This window comes from Neomonachus schauinslandi, chromosome 4, assembly GCF_002201575.2.
Source record: "Neomonachus schauinslandi chromosome 4, ASM220157v2, whole genome shotgun sequence".
Classification (NCBI taxonomy): domain Eukaryota; kingdom Metazoa; phylum Chordata; class Mammalia; order Carnivora; family Phocidae; genus Neomonachus; species Neomonachus schauinslandi.
In genome coordinates, this window is record NC_058406.1 from 133940076 (window position 1) to 133960812 (window position 20737).

Sequence of the window (20737 nt, forward strand, 5' to 3'; positions counted from 1 at the left end):
ACACACATTCACACAACAGCAATGGAAGAGAGTTTCTACTTAAATAACAATTTCCAATGCATCTTATTAGAAATGAAGCATTCACACATCATAGGAGCAAGTACTCTATTATATATCAACTTACCTACATTTGTCCTTAGAGTTCCTAATGTCAAGGTGCTACTGGGATATTGGATCTGCACAGGAAAGAGAACTACTAAATTACAGAAGCTTCAGTTTCATTGTGCCCTAGTCCTTTTATATTCAAAGCTTTTATCTTCATTCAGGAAGATTTAAACAAATAGTTTGTACTCTTACAGATGGAAGTATTTGCCTGGTTCTTCATTCAAACTCAGCAAAATCATATCCTATTCCAGGGGAGAAAGCAAAATTCCCCACTGCCCAGTTGTCAATTGAACAGTATCTCTGCCTCTAGCCTTTCAGTGTCCTAGAAAGCTCATTTCCCAGTAGAATTAATTTGGTTAAGGGCCTGCCAAATGAAAGATTCATATGATCCTTCCCAGAAGCTATTTTTAAAGTATTTCAGGAGTAAGACTTAGTAGTGCTGTGGGACTTTAACTATATAAACACCTCTTGGAAATGTAGCTTTGGTGAAAGAATGCCTGATAAATTATAATTTTTTCTTACTGATAGGCTTTTATTCACCAAAGAGTAGAGGAAACGAAAGGGGATTTCCTTCTTTGAATTTAATTCTAAATGTAAGAAAGAACTGAAGACTGGTGTGGATACAATAGAAACCTTGGACAGAAGTAGCAGGTCATGTTAGTTTCTAAATAGCTGAGAATGAAAATAATAGGCACACTTAGACACATGTCTTATACTTTGGTTCTGGGCATATAATTTAAAAGTTAAGAAGGAGAGCTATACGCTTTGGCAAATAAGTTTTAAAAAGCACCCTATCCTAAAAGAATAGTAAGCCCTAAAATGAAATTACAAGGGCATATGAGAGGGGATAAATAAATAAGCCAATACACCTACACAGAGAGTTGTTTTATGATCTTTTATTTTAAGACTATGAGGTAATGATCATATAACCAAGGGTTAAGGGTAAAATAAAAGTATATTACCAACCCTAAAGAACAGTCAGGAAGGCTAAAGCTCAGGCTTAAGAAAAACTATAAAGAAAAATGAAAAATTCTATTTTCGCTGTTGTAGCAAGAAAACATGCAAGTGAGGGATAAAACACTGTTCGGATATCTCTCCATATCCAATACTCAGCTAAGAAATTGTATGTAATCGTGAGAGTAAGAAACCCTGCAAAGACATTATTATCAGTTCCATTTTACTCAGGGGGAACTGAAGATTAAAGAAGTTAGGCAATTTGCAGAGGTTATATGACCCAGTAAATGAGTTTTTGGAATCAGGTCTTCTCAACTCCAAATGTAACAAGGAAAAGTAAACAATCAATGTCTCTTTTACTTTCATTTTCACTACCAAGGAAAATGGTCTTCAAACTAAAATGAATAAAAAATTGTAACTGAAGGGAAATTAAAATTTAAAATATACAAGAAAATAATGAAAACTCCCTTTCTTTGGAATAATTAATGGCTCAAATGGAATGACATCTGGACTATTGAAAGAACTTAGTGTTCTGTGGATACATTTATTATAAAATTTTTCACTTTTTATTTCATTTTGGGAGAGAAGTTTATAATCCACAGTAGATTGTAAATTCATTGTGTAGCCAACGACAAACCCAGTGTTGCTACATTCATATGGCTCTCAATTAATACATGTTTCTGGTTGATGGGTATTAAGGAGGGCACGTGATATGATGAGCCCTGGGTGTTATTTGCAACTAATGAATCATTGAACATTATATCAAAATTAATGATGTACTATATGTTGGCTAAGTGAATTTAAATAAAAAGATACATGTTTCCTAATGGAATCATTGTTTTGAAATCAAGAACTGGAGATGTGCTAGAAGTTCTAAACATGAAACAATTTTTAAAAACTGGGGAAAGTGGGGCGCCTGGGTGGCTCAGTTGGTTAAGCGACTGCCTTCGACTCAGGTCATGATCCTGGAGTCCCAGGATTGAGTCCCGCATCGGGCTCCCTGCTCAGCAGGGAGTCTGCTTCTCTCTCTGACCCTCCCCTCTCATGCTCTCTCTCTATCTCATTCTCTCTCTTAAATAAATAAATAAAATCTTAAAAAAAAAAACTGGGGAAAGCTAAGAAGGTAGCTACCATTACTTGAGTACCTAGTTTGAGTACTGTTAGTTTCAGTGTAGTACCTGGCACTTGACCTGTATTGTCTCATGTAAGCCTTGCAGTTATTTGGGTGGAAAATTTTACACCCCCTTTGAAAGGAAACCGAAGTTTAAAACATTTAAAAATTGTCAGACACCCAAAAAGATAAGATCTGCTGTAGGTTTCAAACCCTTAGCTGTAGTTGAGAGCACATACTGAAGTACGTACTTGCCAAGTGATGTTGGAACAAGTTACTTAATTGCTCTCAGCTTCACTTTTGTCTTTTGCAAAATAAGGATAATGACAGAATCCAACTTATAGAAATGTGGCAATTATCTATGTTAAGAATACCCAAATTTGTATGGCACTTAGCAAGTGCTCAATAATATAAATAGTATCAATGATTCATAATAATGAGAAAAAATTACTTTTTTAGGTGGAGTGCTATCATGCCTCCATTAATAATGTGGCACTTTTGCATTTGGCTATTGGTTTCTCCCTGTATACAGAGTTACAGGGGCGTACAACAGGCATGGACTATTTACAACTTCATTTGCTTACAGTTCTAAAGCTACACCCTCAGGTTAATTTATCATTAATAAACCTGACATTTTGATGTTCTTTTGTCTATATTTTGTTTTTCTTACTCAATTAGTCTCAAAATCAGTAGGAAAGGCATATTATTGGTCTTCTCAAACCCCCAAAACATAGGCTGTTTCTCTCCTTGTTCTTTTTTTCCTTTTAAATCATTTATTTTTAAAATTTTTATTATTTTTTAATATAAAATCAATTAACATCGTGTTATTAGTTTCAAAGGTAGAGTTTAGTGATTCATCATTTGCATGTAACACTTTGTGTTCATTACATCACATGCCCTCCTTAATGACCATCACCCTGTTACCCCATCCCCCCACCCCCCTCCCCTCCAACAACCCTCAGTTTGTTTCCTGTAGTTGAAGAGTCTTTAATGGTTTGTCTCCTTCTCTGATTTCATCTTATTTTATTTTTCCCTCCCTTCCCCTATGATCCTCTGTTTTGATTCTTAAATTCCACATATGAGTGACATCATATGATAATTGTCTTTCTCTGACTTATTTTGCTTAGCATAATGCCCTGTAGGTCCATCCACATCATTGCAAATGGTAAGATTTCATTTTTTTGATGGCTGAGTAATAATCCACTATATATATATGCCACATCTTCTTTATCCATTCATCTGTCAATAGAGATCTGGGCTCTTTCCATAGCTTGGCTATTGTGGACATTGCTGCTATAAACATTGGCGTGCAGGTGCCCCTTTGTATCACTATGTTTGTATCCCTTGAGTAAATACCTAGTAGTGCAATTGCTGGGCTATAGAGTAGCTCTATTTTCAACTTTTTGAGGAACCTCCATACTGTTTTCCAGTGTGGCTGTACCAGCTTGCATTTCTACCAGCAGCATAAGAGGGTTCCCCTTTCTCTGAATCCTCACCAACATCTGTCTTTTGCTGACTTGTTAATTTTAGCCATTCTGACCGGTGTGAGGTGGTATCTCATTGTGGTTTTGATTTGTATTTCCCTGATGCCAAGTGATGTGGAGCATTTTTTCATGTGTCTGTTGGCCATTTGTATGTCTTCTTTGGAGAAATGTCTGTTCATGTCTTCTGCCCATTTTTTGAATGGATTCTTTGTTTTTTGGTTGCTGCGTTTGATAAGTTCATTATAGATTTTGGATACTAGCCCTTTATCTGAAAAGACATTTACAAATATCTTCTCCCAGTCTGTAGGTTATCTTTTGATTTTGTTGACTGTTTCCTTTGCTGTTCAGAAGCTTTTTATCTTGATGAAGTTCCAATAGTTCATTTTTGCCTTCTTTTTTTTTTTTAAGATTTTATTTATTTATTTGACAGAGAGAGACACAGTGAGAGAGGGAATACAAGCAGGGGGAGTGGGAGAGGGAGAAGCAGGCTCCCCACTGAGCAGGGAGCCCGATGTGGGGCTTGATCCCAGGACCCTGGGATCATGACCTGAGCTGAAGGCAGACGCTTAATGACTGAGCCACCCAGGCTCCCCATCATTTTTGCCTTTGTAGACATGTCTAGCAAGAAGTTGCTGTGGCCGAGGTCGTAGAAGTTGCTGCCTGTGTTCTTCTCTAGGATTTTGATGGATTCCTGTGTCACATTGAGGTCTTTCATCCATTTTGAGTTTATCTTGTGTATGGTATAAGAAAATGATGGAGTTTCATTCTTATGCATGTGGCTGTTGAATATTCTCAACACCATTTGTTGAAGAGACTGTCTTTTTTCCATTGGATATTCTTTCCTGCTTTGTTGAAGATTAGTTGACCAGAGAGTTTGAGGGTCCATTTTTGGGTATTCTATTCTGTTCCATTGATCTATGTATCTGTTTTTGTGCCAGTACCATACTGTCTTGATGATTACAGCTTTGTAATATAGCTTGAAGTCTGGAACTTTGATGCTACCAGCTTTGTTTTCTTTTTCAACATTCCTTTGGCTATTCCATCTTTTTTGGTTTCCATACAAATTTTAGGATTATTTGTTCCAGCTCTGCAAAAAATGTTATATTATTTTGATTGGGATTGCATTGAATGTGTAGATTGTTCTGGGTAGCATAGACATTTTAACAATGTTTATTCTTCCAATCCATGAGCATGGAATATTTTTCCATCTCTTTGTGTCTTCCTCAATTTCTTTCTTAATTGTTCTATAGTTTTCAGAGTACAGATCTTTTACCTCTTTTTTTTTTTTAAAGGTTTTATTTATTTATTTGACAGAGAAAGAGAGAGAGCACAAGTAGACAGAGTGGCAGGCATATTGAGAGGGAGAAACAGGCTCTCCACTGAGCAGGGAGCCGGATGTGGGGCTCAATCCCAAGACCCCAGGATCATGACCTGAGCCAAAGGCAGCCACTTAATGGACTGAGCCACCCAGGTGCCCCTCTTTTACCTCTTCGGTTAGGTTTATTCCTAGATATCTTATGGGTTTTAGTGCTATTGTAAATGAGATTGATTCCTTGATTTCTCTTTCTGCTGCTTCAGTGTTAGTGGATAGAAATGCAACTGACTTTTGTGCATTGATTTTATATCCTACCTCTTTGCTGAATTGCTGTATGAGTTCTAGAAATTTTAGGGTGGAGTCTCTTGGGTTTCCCACTTAGAGTATCATGTCATCTGTGAAGAGTGAAAGTTTGACTTCTTTGCCAATTTGAATGCTTTTTATTTCTTTTTGTTTTCTAATTGCTGAGACTAGGACTTCTAGTACTATGTTGAACACAGTGGTGATAGCGGACATCTCTGTTGAGTTCCTGACCTTAAGGGAAAGCTCTCAGTTTTTCCCCATTGAGAATGATATTCGCTGTGGTTTTTTCATAGATGGCTTTTATGATAGTGAGGAATGTTCCCTCTATCCCTACACTGTGGAGAGTTTTAATCAAGAAAGGATGCTGTATTTTATCAAATGCTTTTATTGGCATCTATTGAGAGGAATATATGGTTCTTGTCTGTTCTTTTATTGATGTGGTGCATCACATTGATTGATTTGTGGATGTTGAACTACCCTTGCAGCCCAGGAATAAATCCCACTTGGTCGTGGTGAATAATCTTTTTAATGTACTGTTGGATCCTATTGGCTAGTATCTTGGTGAGAATTTTTGCATCCATGCTCATCAGGGATATTGGTCTGTAAATCTCCTTTTTGGTGGGGTGTTTGTCTGGTTTTGTGATCAAGGTAATGCTGGCCTCATAGAATGAGTTTGGAAGTTTTCCTTCCATTTCTATTTTCTGAAACAGCTTGAGAAGAATAGGTATTAATTCTTTTTTAAATGTTTGGTAGAATTCCCCTGGGAAGCCATCTGTTCCTGAACTCTTGTTTTTGGGAGATTTTTGATTACTGATTCAATTTTCTTACTGGTTATGGGTCTGTTCAGGTTTTCTATTTCTTCCTGGTTCAGTTTTGGTAGTTTATACGTCTCTAGGAATGCATCCATTTCCTCCAGATTGCCTAATTTCTTTGTGTCTTCCTCAATTTCTTTCTTAATTGTTGACATGTAACTGCTCATAATATGTTCTTATAATCATTTGTATTTCTTTGGTGTTGGTTGTGATGTCTCCTCTTTCATTTATGATTTCATTTATTTGGGTCCTTTCTCTTTTCTTTTTGAAAAGTCTGTCTAGGGAGTTGTCAGTTTTATTAATTCTTTCAAAGAACCAGCTCCTAGTTTCATTGATCTGTTCTACTCTTCTTTTGGTTTCTATATCATTGATTTCTGCTCTAATCTTTATTATTTCTCTTTGTGTGCTGGATTTAGGCTTTATTTGCTGTTCTTTTTCCAGCTCCTTTAGGTGTAAGGTTAGGTTGTGTATTTGTGACTTTTTTTGCTTCTTGGGGAAGGCCTGTATTGCTAATACTTTCCTCTTAGGACTTCCTTTGCTGCGTTCCAAAGGTTTTGAACTGTTGTGTTTCCACTTTCTTTTTTTTCCATGGAATTTTTAAATTCTTCTTTAATTTCTTGGTTGACTCATTCATTCTTTAGCAGGATGCTCTGTATTTGTGGCCCTTGTATTTGTGGCCCTTCCAAATTTTCTCTTACAATTGAGTTCAAGTTTTAAAGCATTGTGGTCTGAAAATATGCAGGGAATAATCCCAATCTTTTGGTGCCAGTTGAGACCTTATTTGTGACCCAGTGTGTGATCTATTCTGGAGAATGGTCCATGTGCACTCAAGAAGAACGTGTATCCTGTTGCCTTAGGATGGAATGCTCTGAATATATCTATGAAGTCCATCTGGTCCAGTGTGTCATTCTAATCTTCTGCTTAGATGATCCGACCATTGCTGTTAGTGGGGTGTTAAAGTCCCCTACTATTATTGTATTATTATCAATGTGTATCTTTAGTTTTGTTATGAATTGATGTATATAATTGGCTGCTCCCAAGTTAGGGGCATAAATATTTACAATTGTTAGATCTTCTTGTTGGATAGACCCTTTTATTATGATATAGTGTCCTTCTTCGTCTCTTATGTCTTTGGTTTAACATCTAGTTTGTCTGATGTAAGGATTGCTACCTCAGCTTTCTTTTGATGTCCATTAGCATGGTAAATGGTTCTCCACCTCCTCACTTGGGGGGCGGAGCTCAGTGTAAGTGACTTCAGATTGCTCTGTGTGGCTGTTTTGCTGCCTGAAGACTTTCAGCACTGATTTGGGGATGAAAATGGCTGCTCTCCGATCTCTAGCCCTGCAACTGAAAGTTTGTGCCCCCCACTCTTAGGTGAGCCCTCACAGAAAAGCAGCCAATCACTTGTCTCCCTGTGGGAGACAAGTGGGAACTCTGTGGGAACTCTGTGTTCACCCACCTTGTGACTAAGCCTTTTTATCTCAGGCATGTGACCCTCTTTCAAGTCTCCAAACTTTACGGACTATTGTGATGAGCACTGTGTTTCTCCTCCCCAGGGAGCAGGGGATTAGGGATTCCGCCCCCCTTTGCCCCCTGAGCACTTTAAAGGCAGACTTCTAAAAGTTACGATTTTGTGCTCACTGCTTATAACACTTTCCAGTACCCATCTTACAGTGGCTCCCTCCCCCCTCAGTTTATCTTCTGATATATCACCTTGGATTCACTTCTCTGCACTTCCTACCTTACAAAAAGTGGTCGCTTTTCTATTTGTAAAATTGTAGCAGTTCTTTTCTCAGTTGTCCAGTTGATTTTGCAGGTATGCAGAATGATTTAATAACTATTTAGTTGAAGTCCTGGGACCAGACAATATTGGGGTCCTCCACTCCTCACCATCTTAACTCCACCTTGCCCTTGACTTTTATTTACTTATTTATTTTTAAAGATTTTATTTATTTATTTGTGAGAGAGAGCACACAAGCAGAGGGAGAAGTAGGCTCCCCACTGAGCAAGGAGCCTGATGCAGGACCTGATCCCAGGACCCCAGGATCATGACCTGAGCCGAAGGCAGATGCTTAACCGACTGAGCCACCCAGGCGTCCTGCTCTTAATTTTTATTCTTATTTATTTATTTATTTTTACAGATTTTATTTATTTATTTGAGAGAGAGAGAATGAGAGAGAGTACATGGCGGGGGAGGGTCGGAAGGAGAAGCAGACTCCCTGCCGAGCAGGGAGCCTGATGTGGGACTCGATCCAGGGACTCCAGGATCATGACCTGAGCCAAAGGCAGTCACTTAACCAAATGAGCCACCCAGGCGCCCTGCTCTTAACTTCTAAATACCACCTACAACTCTTACTCCACATAGAATCTACTTTATATTGTGAGCTATCTGAAGTCAATGGCCCTAATTTAGACTTACATGAATTCCTCACAATGTTTATTACAGTATATTAAATATAGAAGGTATATAACTACTAAACTAAGTCAAACTATTTCTCATCCCCCATAAAATCAAATTATTCATTTTAATTAAATGACTTTAATATTTGGTACCCCTTTAAGAAGACATGAAACAATTGACATAAAAAGAATGGTCAGTACAATGGGTAATAAACATCCTAAATTGTTAAAAAAAAAAAAAAACTAATCTCTGGAGCTGGAATCTTTAACTAGAAAATTGCAAGCAAATATTGGAAACTAAATTCCCTGAGGTGTGATGTTTAATTAAAAGGCAGAGCTTGTTAAAATAACTATAATTCAAAGTGTAGTTCCAGTCACTAAATTTTTATCTTTGCAATTACTGTTAGTTTTCATCAGATGATAGAGGAGGGTCCAGATTTAGAGGGTATGGAAAAGCAACAGAGCTGACAACCTGTGGTCATGTAATTGCTCTTTGGCATTAGCTGTTTTTGGAAAAGGAAGTTTTGAGAAATACACTGCATGCTATTAGAACAGAGTCCAAATGTATAGGATGGATCAAAGTAAATACGTCTTAACACGATGTGCGTGTGTGTGAGCATATGTTTTCTGTTTGTATGCTAAAGATGAAATGACATTCTCTCAGTTATTCCTCCTCCAGGGTGACTGTGTAGATACCACACAATGCAGCAGAGAAATAGAAAGGGTCAAAGTTAGAACAGGGTGATTTTATTTTTAGGATTCAGTCTAGTAATTAACTTAATAATAACTACCAATGCAACAATAATAGCTACCATTTTTAGAGCCAAAACAATATTCTAAGCGTTAACCTGAGCACGTGTGCACATACACATGCATACATGCACATATACATACACACGCACACTCATGGAAGCCTCCAAACAAATACATGAAGCAGGTACCATTGTTTTCTCTGTCTTTAACAGAGGAGGTTACTAAGACACAAATGAGTTAAGAGACTTGCCCAAGTTTACACAGCTCGTCAGAGCCGGGATTCACATCAGTTACTCTGGCTGTAGTGTCTTCCCTATTCATCTTTAGTTTAAAATTGCTCTATAATAATTTTTCCTTTATCCTTAGAAACATGCTTCAGGGAATATTTTCAAGACAGAAGTGCCATTACATTTGGCATTAAATATAATTTAATCTCGAAATCTTGAAAACATTTGAGCCTTTCATATGGCAGTTTCAATTTCTGTTGTGAAGTTAAGACCCACTCCTTCTGCGCTTTGACCCAGCAAACCTATTTCTACAAATACATCCTCAGAAAAATACTTCATATCTTTCTGTGATGCTATTCAAAGCATTGTTATAATAGCAAATAATTATAAAAATCTGTAATTACATAGAACGATAAGAAATAGGCTAATAATTTCAGTTATAGTCGTGTCATAGAATACTAGGCAGCCATTATAAGTATCTTCTAAAGCATACTTAATGAAATATGAAATTTTATATAATATATTGCAAAGTGAAAAAATTACAAAATAGCATTATAGTATTTCCCTCTTTTGTTGGGTATGAAACTGTATTTATGTGTGTACATGCACAATACACACAGAAAATCCTTAAATGTATGTACACTAAAATGTTTTACACTATTTATCTTTTGATGGACACATATGGGTCATTTAAATTTTCTTCTCAAAAACATTCAGGGGGCGCCTGGGTGGCTCAGTCATTAAACGTCTGCCTTTGGCTCAGGTCATGGTCCCAGGGTCCTGGGATCGAGCCCCGCATCGGGCTCCCTGCTCGGCGGGAAGCCTGCTTCTCCCTCTCCCACTCCCCCTGCTTGTGTTTCTTCTCTCGCTGTGTCTCTCTCTGTCAAATAAATAAATAAAATCTAAAAAAAAAAAAGAAACATTCAATATTTCTTAAATTTTTAATAATGCATATATATTATCTTTGAAATAAGAAAAACAGGAATTAAAAGTAAAAAGAACAATTTATATGTATCTACATCTATAGATCTAAATATACATATGTAGTTCCTAATGAAGTATTAAATTGCAATGGTATAAGCTAGTTTTTATGTCCCCACAGTAATCTATCACAGTAAATTTCTAAAAGTATCTAAAGTCAGAAAGCTTTTTAGTACTTCCTGCTCTGCATTTTGTTCATGTCTCCTCACTTAGCCATAACTGAGGGAGTTCTTAAACATAGGTGGCTCATATTCTTATTACATGAGTATTTTCCCTGTGGTACAGTAAGCTTTTGTAACGCTCTCTAAGACAAACTACATTTGAAATGAATAGTCCAAAAGTCAATGGAGGTCATTTTTTATGTTGTTGCTATTATTTCTGTAGCAGCGAGTTGATTTAGTCATATTTCTCACCTGATAGTGAATCATCATCTATCTGTTTTTAATTTTTTCCCAAATCCAACTCCTGTTTCTCTCCTCTTCTATTAATCACCACTTTGAATGTTACATCCATATCCCCAAATATGTGTTTACCTTTTTAAAATATGTGGTGTATTTTGTGTGATTGTGTTTTTAATTTATAGAAATGGTACACTGGAGATCTTGTTCTGTTTCTTACTCTTTTTTTTGGTGAGCACCATATTTCTGAGACATATCCATATTCTACAATTACTGCATCATATCCCATAATACCTAATTCCACCACATTTTACTTCTTCATTCCATTATTGATGGACACCTAGATTGCCTTCCTCTCGTTCCTCTCCTAGAAAACACCTGGATGAACAGCTTTGTGCATGTTCCTTGAGAGTCCTGAGCCAGAGTTTCTCTGGCATGTTAACCCAGGAGTGTGACTGCTATGTCCCAGGTCATGCACACAATTATTTCACAAAACACTGGCCAATTTCCTTCCAAAATGACTGTGCAAGTTTATATTCCAAACAAAAAAAGAGTTGCTAATTAAAAACAAACAAGTTGCAACTGTTTTCTCATTCTTGTGGGACAGAAGTATTCATTTTTCAAGAAAATTTTGTTTGGGAAAATATTTTAATGGGCCCTTTGGGCTTATTTAATGAGTACATAACCAGTCTAGAATAGACAGAGACAAAGAAAAGCTAAATTGCTTTGCCTGCTAATAGAAAAGGCCCTCCATTTAAGCAAAAGAAATCTTTCTGCATGATGATGCTTTTAGAAAATGTATTTTTCCTTATTGTGAACAAAGATTATGCTATCTGAGAAAATTGTTATTTGCTCTTGGAAGTCTGTGTGTGTGTAAAATTACTTACTCAGGAGGAAAGGAATAGAATCAAGAGGACTAGAGGAAGAATGAGGAAACTCTTATTTTTCTTCCATTAATGGGTCCTAAAGCTTACTGGACTTGAAATGCCAAGACCCACTAGAGAAATTCTGTTGAACCTCTAACTCAATTCCTTTAATCCTGTACTGACTATGGAAATGAGCCTCCATAACTCTTGTATTAACTATTTTGCCCAAGAATTGTCTTGTTGTGAGCAAAAGTAGATCCCAGGATAGAATAAATTAGTTTCCATGCTGTTACAAATAACAGAGATCCCAATCCAAGTGGGCTTACATAACAAGGTTTTATGTAGATTAGCTCATACATCAGAAAAGTCAAGAAATGGGCTGTGAAAAGCTGAATTCAGAATTCAGACAATGTTCCTGTCTATATTTTAGCCCATCATCAATATTGGGCTTAGTGTGGTAGCAAATGTCAATGGAGGCTGTAGTACTTATATTTGCTTAGATTTTACATCCAGTGGACAAGAATGAGATTCTATTTATGAAAAATTTCAGCAAAGCCTCATTTTATTTCTTTGGATCTAATTGGGCCACGTGTTCATTCTTGAACCAAATTATGTAACCAGGGCTTTTGTCCCTCTTCTTTACAAGACAATCATAGCCTATGCCAGTCTCTGAAGCAAAGAGTCAAGTTCATCTGAAACATTTAAGTTGATAATGGGGGAGGAGTCCCTACCTGAAACCAAAATCAAATCCTGAGATTGTATGCACAAATGCCAAAAAACAAACATAACAAAGGCCTGCTACAATTTCATTCTCTTAGTAAAAGCTTGCCAGTTCTCATTTCCTTCATCACATATGAAGAAATAAAACAGATGTGCCAGGACTACCACGGTACTTGAAGACATGCTGGCCTCTCTTTTTCTTCATCTCAGTCATTGTCTTATAGTTAGAAGATCCTCAATATATAATAATTGATTAAATGAATAACTAAATGAAATCACAATTCTGTTCCACATGTTCTTCTAAAGAAAGTATCTTATAATTTAAGAAACAAAACAGATGAACATAGGGGGAAAAAAGAAGTGAACCATAAAACCAACTCTTAACTACAGAGAACAGACTGAGGGTTGCTAGAGAGGAGATGGGCAGAAGATGGGTTAAATGGTGCTGGGTATTAAGGAGTTTTGTTGTGATGACATTGGCTGTTGTATGTAAGTGATGAATCTCTAAATCCTACATGTGAAACTAATATTGCACTGTATGTTAACTAACTGGAATTTAAATAAAAACTTAGAAGAAAAAAAGGAAGTACTTTATGCATATCTAGGTCATGAAAAGGATAATATACGTGCTAATATTTCCCATTTATATTAGGAATAACTGAAAGAAAAAAGCACCTATTTTTCACACAGATGTATAGCCAAGAGTCATAATTGGCCATCAGAAATATTTTACATTTTTGATAAAATTATACTTTCTGATTAGAATAAAGGAAGGTTTTGCCTAAGGCTAAAAGAGAAACACAGTTTCCTGTCCCTCCAGATAGTCTGCACATAAAAAATATATTGCTTACTTAGTACTTTTATAATCTAAACTGGGAAAGGAAATTAAATGTGTTATGTTTTTATCTTCTAACTAGGAAGGATTGTTAGACAAAGTAACCCAAAACATTAAAATTCAAGACTCTGATTAACAAGCAGTTGTTTGGTGATTATTTTTTTGAGAAGTTCCGTAGAGGATCATCTGAATAGAATCAAAGTTTACATATGCTCTTTGAAAAATCTTGCTACGACAGAATAGTAGATAGCAGACTCTGCACAATGTCTTCCTGAGGCCTGCTGTAACTGATCACTATTCATAAATGTCTCTGTATAACATGGCCCCTTACTATACAATACAGTTAACATATAAGGTCTTTCCTAATGTTGAGTTGGTGAGCAAGTTTTTAAGAAGAAAAGAATCAGTGATTGAATGCTTGTTAAGTGGCAGGTATGGTGGCAGGCACTCAGCATTTAATGTCTCATCAATGTAAATGTAATTAATCCCTGTTTGCAAGCGAGAAAACAGAAATTCAGAAGTTAATACCAAAGCAGAGTTAAGTCCTTTTCATTGTGTATGAATTAATTAAATGTGTGGATTAATCGGTCAGTGGCACAAAGTGTCCAAGTATGTGATGGGTAATAGGGAAAAGAAGCAGAAAATTAAAATGTATTTAGTGCATAATGATATGTCGGACATTGTGCAAGATGATTTACATATCAGACCTCTTTAAATATCAAATTGTGTGGGGTATGTCTTAAATAAGATAATGGAGGCAATAAATCAGGAAAACAACTGGCACATAATAAGCTTTCAATAAATCCAACAATTGTAGAATGCATATCCTTTTCAAGTGCAAGGGAAGATTCACCAAGACAGACTATATGTTAAGCCAATAAACAAGTACTTATTAAATTCAAAGCATATAATTTGACTACAGTGGAATTACATAGAAATCCATAACAATAAAATTATTTGGGAAAATCTAAATTATCTGGAAATTTTAAAACACACTTCTAAATAATTAATGAATCAAAGATCACATCACAGAGGAAATTTGAAAATATTTTGAGCTAAGGATGTTAAAAATAATACATATCAAAAATCTGTTGATAAGTTAAATCAGGGCTAACAAGGAAACATAGACTTCTTTTTTTTTTTTAAGATTTATTTTACAGAGAGAGAGATAAAGAGAGCAAGAGCGGGAGGGGCAGAGCGGGAGGAAGAGAGAGAATCTCAAGCAGACTCCACACTAAGAAGGGAGCCTGACACAGGGCTCGATCCCATAATCCATGAGATCGTGACCTGAGCCAAAAACCAAGAGTTGGACACTTAACTGACTGCACCACCCAGGCACCCCTGGAAACATACTTTTCTAAATGTTTATATTAGAAAAGAGAGACCTCTGAGAAACAAACTGAGGGTTCTAGAGGGGAGGAGAGTGGGGGGATGGGTTAGCCCGGTGATGGGTATTAAGGAGGGCACGTATTGCATGGAGCATTGGGTGTTATATGCAAACAATGAAACATGGAACACTACATCAAAAACTAATGATGTACTGTATGGTGACTAACATAACATAATAAAATTAAAAAAAAAAAAAGCTTACATGCTAAAAAGAAAAGAAAGACCTAAAATCAACTATCTAATGTTCACTCTTAAGATGCTAGAAAAAGATCAATATAAATAAAGTAGAAGAGTGAAAAATAATAAAGATAAGAACATCATAAATATAGACAAATAATAGATAATAGTAATAAAATAGAGATAAATAATAGATAAAATTAACAAAGCCAAAAGCTAGTTTTTGAATCGATAAATGGAAAAAGAGAGAAAACACAAGAAAAGGAGAGAAAGAACAAACAAAAATCACCAATACCAGGAGTGAGAATGGGCTTATCATCAAAGATCTTAAAAACATCAAAAAGAGGGTGCCTGGGTGGCTCAGTTGGTTAAGCGACTGCCTTCAGCTCAGGTCATGATCCCAGGGTCCTGGGATCGAGTCCCGCATCGGGCTCCCTGCTCTGCGGGGAGCCTGCTTCTCCCTCTCCCATTCCCCCTGCTTGTGTTCCCTCTCTTGCTGTGTCTCTCTCTGTCAAATAAATAAATAAAATCTTAAAAAAAAAAAATCAAAAAGATAAAAGAATATTGTGAACAATTTTATTACAAAAAAATCAGCAATTTACATGAATTGGACAGATATCTTGAAGTGTCATGCAAGAAGAAATAGAAAATCTGAATACCACTATGTCTATTAAAAACTTAAATCTGTTATCTCAAAGCTTCTAATATCATATATAATATTGAAATACTGCATTTTTTTCTTCCTGAAATCATGAATAAGTCAAAGATGTCCAATTTCACCGCTTCTATTCAACATTGTAGTAGGGGAGATATAAGCCATTGCAATCATGCCAGAAAGAAAAATAAAAAGAAATATCAGATAAAAGTAAACTGTCTTATTTACCAATGATATAATTGTTTAGTTAGAATACTCATGGAATCTAGAAAACTAATCAGTTTAGTAAGTTTATAGGAATTAATGCTAATATGAAAAGTCAATTGGATCCTTAAAGAATGGTAGCAAAAATTGAAAAATGAAATTTCAAAATATCTATTTATCATAGCATCAAAATTTTAAAATAACTATGAATAAATGTAACAAAAACATCCAAGACTTCTACTCTGAAACTATAAACATTGGTGATCGAGGCTACAGAAACTCAAATAAATGAACAGAGATACCACATTAATGGACTAGAAAACTCAATGATGTTAAGATTATAATTCTCTGTAAATTGACTTACAGATTAAATGCAATTTCATTTTTGTACAGGCTCATTTTAAAATGCATATGGAAATGCAAACAAACTAGAACAAACAAAGCAATTAAAAAGATAAGAACAACATTGGGTTTACAATAAAGCTATAGTGATCAAGGGAGTTACTAGTGAAAAGATAGATATATAAATCAACATAACAGGATACTCTAGAAGTAGAGTCACACATTTATGTTTAATTGATATTCAACAAAGGTGCTAAGATAATTCAATGGAAAAAGGAAAATCTTTTCAATATATGGTGCTATATCAATTGCATCTCTGTAAGAAAAAAATGAACTTAAGTCCTTACCTTACATCACATACAAATATTAAGTCAAAATGAATCATATATCTGAAAGTAAAATATAGAACTGTAAAGCTAAAGGAAAACAGAAATAGATATTTGCAATTTGGGGATGGATATTTTTTCTATTTAGAAAATAAAAAAAAATACACAGCATGAAAGAAAAGAAACTGAAGAATTGGTTTGCAACAAATTAAAATACTTTTTGCTCTAGGATAAACACCACAAACTAGAGGAAGTATCTGTAAAGCATATATCAGACAAAATAATTTATCCAGAAATATAAAGAACTCTTACAACTCAAATAAGAAGGCAACCCAATAAAAAAATGGAGAGAAGATTTGAATAGACATTTTACAAAAGAATATATGTGAATGATTGCTAAACATATGAAAAGATGCTCATCAAAATGAATCTTAAGGATATATGAACTAAAACTACAATGAAATATGACTACGTAACTATCGGTACTGAGTTTAGTAAGGATGCAGGACAATTGTCACTCTCACAGATGGAATGCAAAATGGGAGAGAGCCACTCTGGATAACAGTTTAACAGTTTCCTATAAAGTTAAACATACATTTACCATATGACTCTGTTATTCCACTCCTGGGTGTTTACCTATGAGAAATGAAAGGATCTGCATCAACAAAGACTTATATGTAAATGTTCACAGCAGCTTTATTTATAAAAGCCAAAAAACTAGAGACAAACCAAATATCCATTAACAGGAGAAACAAATTGTGGTATATTTATGAAACAGAACACTATTCAGCAATAAAAAAGAAACAAGGAACTATTCAATGCACACAACAGTGTGGATAAATCTCGAAATCATTTTATTTTATTTATTTATTTTTAAAGATTTTTATTTATTTATTGAGAGAGAGAGAGAATGATAGAGAGCATGAGAGGGAGGAGGGTCAGAGGGAGAAGCAGACTCCCTGCTGAGCAGGGAGCCCGATGTGGGACTCGATCCTGGGACTCCAGGATCATGACCTGAGCCGAAGGCAGTCGCTTAACCAACTGAGCCACCCAGGCACCCTCGAAATCATTTTAATAAGTGAAAGAAGCCAGGCAAAAAGAATACAAAATGTATGATGCCATTTATGTAAAATTCTAGAAAATAAAAGTAATCCATAGTGACAGAAAGTATTTTTTTTATTTTCTAATAGAAAAATTATTCATCCCCAATTAATTAGTGGTTGCCTAAGGTTGGAGATGGAAAGAAAGAATGGATTACAAAGGTAGGCTCGGAAACTTTTGAAGGTGATAGTGTTCATTATCTCGATTATGATGATAGCTTATACATATATCAAAACATCAAATTGTGCACTTTAAATATTGGTAGTATATAATACTTTATATCTCAGTAAAGTTATAAAAAGCAAATAAAGGGAGAAAGGAAAATTATCCCTTTCAGCATGAAATTGTCACGCAAAAATATTTATTCCATTGCCTTCCAGAAGTCTGCAAAATTCAGTGTGGCATAACAATTTGCAGCTCTGAAAAATTGCAGCTGGTAGGAAGAAGCACTTTCCTTTCTCATAAGCAGTGGTAGTCAAAAGGTTATTAAAACACTTCTATACCTCACTTTGCCTATCAGCACTCCATAAAATTCTACACCCAGAGATCCATTATTTTCTTATTTGATGTTTACAGACATGAACATGCTAAGACCTGCAAACACACTGGCCTTTAAGAATGAAAGTGACTAACACTTACATGGAAATAACTGCAAAAAAATTATTTGGATTTGTGCTTTAAAAATAACAATTTTTTTCACATGCTCTACTCAAAATCACTGATACGTAGCTATTTTCTTTCATAGGTAAGTGATTCAGGACTATTGTCCCTGTGTCAACAGATTTTCTTCAATTTGCTTTTCCCACTTTTCTATAGGTCTTTTAGCATAACGTTCCTTCTTTTTTTCTCCCTCCACTAAAGTTAGATTAACCTTGAAAACTTGGTGCTGAAAGCCAGTGATTATTATGTGAACTGAGTATCTGGTGTCAACTCAGCTCCTCTGTTTTTGATCTTCACTTAATTAGCACAGATTTGCTGTGGTGGGAACATTTATCTTGAAACGCTATCAAAACTGTACAGAAGCTGAATAGATCATTCGTCTATAAGATTATCACTTTATATGAGACAAAGTTAGTCAATTAGTTAATTACTATGAGAAAAAGTTAATTAATTTGTTAATTACTTGGTATGAAGGATAAAAGTCACTTCTGCTTTTATTGTATTTACTCTGGTAATAAACAAAGTTTCTGTACTTAACATTTATTCACTCTTTGGCAGCTTTCCTAAGTACCAAAAAACAGTTGCATTTAAAGTGCCAAAGATTTCCTGGCAGTAGAAGTCAAATACTTCCAGTAAAGGTCTTATATAACTTGGTTTTTAGGGTAATTACACATCACTAAAGACAGCTCATAAATTTAGAGCTAAAAATTGGCTCCAGAGATTACCTGATCCAGCTGCCTTGTTTCCCAGGTAAGTCAACTGCAGCCCATGTGGCTAGTGACTTATTCATATTGACAAACTGAGTCATTTATTTTATTCTTTATGCAATTCTGTAACTTCTTAGTGTAGCACATGATCTAATAATTTATCAAATTCATACTACAGAGAAGCATGATGAATAACTTATTTCAAGATGTGATATTGGTACTTTGACCACCCTAGGGAAAAGAGAGGTATGTGATGACACAGACTGAAAAATAATCACATTGTCTCCAATCTGTCCCCCAAATATACACAATCCAATACTATAAACAAATTAACATTTCCACTTTCTCTAATAATGTACCAAAATAGGTTCAGGATTTTAGTATCTTCGTGCTTCTGAATAAATCAAACTCAGTTCCCACATATATTACACATTCTCCATTTCCTTGTTTAAGAATCTAATAAGCACTAAGTATAATACAAGATCACTTCCTGTTTGAATGTGATAGAATCTAAGTTTTAAAAACCTTTTAGTTGCTTCTGTGTAGAGGATAAATTGTAAGTACGGCAAGAGCCATACTTAGTGCCTTTTGAAGTAGTATTTACTCATAATAGCCCCAAACTGGAAACAACCCAAATGTCTACCAACTGATAAATGGATTAATAAATGTGTTATATGTATACAATGGAATATATTTATCAATAAAAAGGAATGAAATACTGGTACATCCTATAACATAGATGAACCTTGAAAACACCATGCTAAGAAGCCAGTCACAAGTCACAAGTCAGATTGATGGAGATAGAAAGTAGATTAGTGTGTGATTGCCTAACTGGTGGTGGTGGGGGCAGTGGGGAAGGGAAAGGAGAGGGAGGTGGAGAGTGAAGAGTGATTGAGTATGGGATTTCTTTTGGGGGTTATGAAACTGTTTTAAAATTAACTGTGGTGATATTTGCACAACTCTGGGGAAATACTAAAAACTATTGAACTATATACTTTGAAAGTGTGAATTAGATGGTATATGGATTATATCTTAATAAATTGAATATGTAAAAAAGGAAAAAAAAAAACAGTGTTTCATGATGGCAGAGGGTTCAACTGTGCTGAATATTACTGAGATGATAAATTGGCCATTGTTTTCAGCAAGAAGTTCAGTCATGATTTTGACAAAGTAGTTGAGTATGAGAGCCTACTTGGATTGAAGGTAAAACGTTGAGTAAGTGGAAACAGTGACCCTAGGCTACACTTTAGAGCATTTTAATATGACAAGGTTCAGACAAATCAAGTTATAGCAGGAAGTGAGAGTGTAGTTATTTTTTTTAAGATGTGAGATATTTAATCATGTTTTTATGCACATATGCGTAAGTCAGTAGAGGAAAAAAAAGTTGAGAATTAAGGAGCGAGTAGTAATTGCAGGGATACCAGAGTGGCTAAAATGGCAATGAATATTGAATGCACTGAAAAAGGGAGGGGTTGGCCGTTAAGAGAAGAAGCAAACACTTGTTCCACTTTAATAGGAGGGAAAGACAAAAATACGGATTCAGACGCAGATTGGCTGATAGATTTGCTGATAGGAAGGTGGGAAATTTTCTGACTGATACTATCTAATAATATTTAACTATACTATTTCTAATATAGTTAAATATTAGGCTAGGGGATGAACCGAAAGGATGGAGGAGGGAAAGGGTTTCAGCTTAAGGAAGTGTAAGTATTTCTTGTGGAGAATGAGAAAATTAAGTAAATATGGTGTCTTTCATTGAATTTTGGGATCAGTAATTTAAACTGCAATTGTCTGCACAAGATGTGAAAATTTTTTCAATGTTTAATGTGTTATAGTGTAGGTAAGTAGTAAGTAAATAATTGGGTTTAAACTTAGTTTGGGTCTTTTCTTACATGCTTTCACAATGGAGGAT